Here is a 2,717-nt window from a genome sequence, read left to right on the forward strand (position 1 = left end):
GCCTCATGATATACAGATGCAAAAACGGTACCTTGGCTTAGAAACCTCGCAGTTAATAACTGTGGAAGTGCTTAATGATGAACACTAAGCTGCGGGGCGGCAATGTCCCAGTGTGGGGATGTAATGCCAATGAAGAAGAAGAAAAAGAAGAAGACCAGCAGTACAGCCCGCTCAACAAGGTCAAGCCGAGCAGGAACCACTTCCTGTTCCATCAACCTCCAACGTCCGATCCCAGGTCCAGCCACGAACCGAGGTGCAAGTAGTGCCAGCGGTTTCCAACCAAGAAGTCGAAGCAGGTTCCAGTCAACTCGATGATGTTCCCGAACGCGGTCGCACCCAGACCGACCAACCAGAACCGGAGCATGAAGAAGATAACCAGCCACCTATAGATCCCGTTCAAGAACCACCATCGGTCCGGCCACAGAGAGTGATCCGGATGCCGGATGATTCGAGCCGTACCTGTTCTGGAAATAAGAAGGGAGGAATGTTAGCCACGACCATAGTAGTCAATGATTACCACCAGTCGCGACCCTAGCGACTAGTTCAGCCATAGCAACTTGATAATCAACAAATGTGAAAATTTATTACTTTGTACCCAACCATCCTAGAACGAACGGACTCTATTCGATCGGAGCGTCTTGTGGAGTCCAAAGTACGTACGATTTTAGCCACTATGCGTCTCCGAATTTCTCTGCTGGTATCGTTATCGGCGGTCACCAGCGTGCCCAAGTAAACGAATTCTTCAACCACCTCGATTTCGTCACCACCGATAGAAACTTGTGGTGGGTGGCTTACTCTGTCCTCTCTTGAGCCTCTTCCTATTATGTACTTCGTCTTCGACGAGTTGATGACTAGTCCAATCCGTTTAGCTTCGCTTTTCAGTCTGATGTAGGCTTCCTCCATCCTCTCAAAGTTACGTGCAATGATATCAATGTCGTCGGCGAAAACAAATAACTGGACGGACTTCGTGAAAATCGTACCACTCGTGTTAATCCCTGTTCTTCGTACTACCCCTTCCAAAGCGATGTTGAATAGCAGACACGAAAGACCATCACCTTGCCGTAACCCTCTGCGCGTTTCGAAGGGACTCGAGAATGCCGCTGAAACTCGAACTACGCACATAACCCGATCCATCGTCGCTTTGATCAACCGTGTCAGTTTATCCGGAAATCCGATCTATTGTATCATATGTGGCTTTGGAGTCGATGAATAGATGATGTGTGGGCACGTTGTATTCGTGGCATTTCTGCAGTACTTGGCAAATGGCGAACACCTGGTCCGTGGTGGAGCGTTCGCCCATAAAATCCGTCATTTTCGTCTGCCACATCGCCATTCAGGTGTTCTTCGTAGTGCTGCCGCTACCTTTGGATCACCTCACGCTCGTTCGTAAGAAGGTTCTCGTTTATGCCCTTACACTCGCCCGTTTATACCATGCTTCGTTCCCTCGTGCGGCGTTGCAGCAGTCTCGCCCATGCTGCATTCTTCTCTTCGTTTTCTCTGAACGTTTTGAACGTGAACACGCGTTCTCGTATTCAGATGCATCTCTGTTCAAGATACGTTGCGCCTAGCTGCTCTTCCGTTGGGAGGGCCACTTCCAGCTGCTGCGCGTATCCTTGGGTTAGTCTACCGTCTAGTAGCCACCCAATGTTAAGCCGCGGCGTCCGACTTCGTCGCGTGTTGTACACCGTCGAGAGTTTTGAGCGCAGGCATACTGCAACGAGGTAGTGGTCGGATTCAATATTCGCACTGCGGTAAGTGCGACCGTTAATGATATCGGAGAAGAATTTACCGTCGATTAGAACGTGATCGATTTGGTTTTCCGTTTCTTGGTTAGGTGATCTCCATGTGGCCTTGTGGATATATTTGCGAGGAAAGAAGGTGCTTCGGACTACCATTCCGCGTGAGGCTGCGAATTTTATGCATCGTTGGCCGTTGTCATTCGATACGGTGTGCAGGCTATCCGGTCCGATGACCGGTCTATACATTTCCTCCCTTCCTACCTGTGCGTTCATGTCGCCGATGACGATTTTGACGTCCCGCAGTGGGCATCCATCGTATCCAGCTCCAGCTGTGCGTAGATCGCTTCTTTCTCGTCGTCGGGTCTCCCTTCGTGTGGGTAGTGCACGTTGATGATGCTATAGTTGAAGAAACTGCCTTTTATCCTCAGCTTGAGGAGAGGATAGAGGCAAATTAACCAAGGGAGTAATAACAAAAATCAATACGCACAATACTTCAACCATAACATACTCTGTTATTTACAATACCAAACGCATCGGATATGCATAGAAATGAACGTAAACACATGTAAATTGTTAGAAATAATGGGATCTATCCACCTTAAGTGCTTTTTATACCTTTCTTTGTGGGCTTCGTAGTCGTGCAGTTAGCGGCAGTCATCTATGCGCATTTGCATTCTCCACTGGTCTACTGGGGGTTGTGTAAACGTCCCGTCTTTTGTGTAGTGCTAGCAGTCAAGTTTTCAGTCTGTGCGACCTCTGGCCAAAGACGGTGATCCTGTCTTTTATGATGTTATTTTTGATACATTTTATAATGTACAAGAAAGGCATTATCACCGCTAGGTGGATGAATTTTTATTTAATAATAAAATTCAATCTGCTGATTAGTATTTACGAATTTTAACAGATCAACAAAGAGTAATCAATAAATAAAATAAGAAGTTAAAATAAAATAAATTTCTACTTTTGTACCCATTCCAG

General features: G+C 47.0%; 1 protein-coding gene across 1 annotated transcript in view; it reads left to right on the plus strand.

The window, feature by feature from the left end:
- The window catches only part of LOC134219463 (nuclear receptor subfamily 2 group E member 1-like), a 68,437-nt gene that overhangs the window by 65,255 nt on the left and 465 nt on the right, over positions 1-2,717 (plus strand). The gene's annotated exons all lie outside the window — the stretch shown is intronic.

This window comes from Armigeres subalbatus, chromosome 3 (genome assembly GCF_024139115.2).
Source record: "Armigeres subalbatus isolate Guangzhou_Male chromosome 3, GZ_Asu_2, whole genome shotgun sequence".
Classification (NCBI taxonomy): Eukaryota; Metazoa; Arthropoda; class Insecta; order Diptera; family Culicidae; genus Armigeres; species Armigeres subalbatus.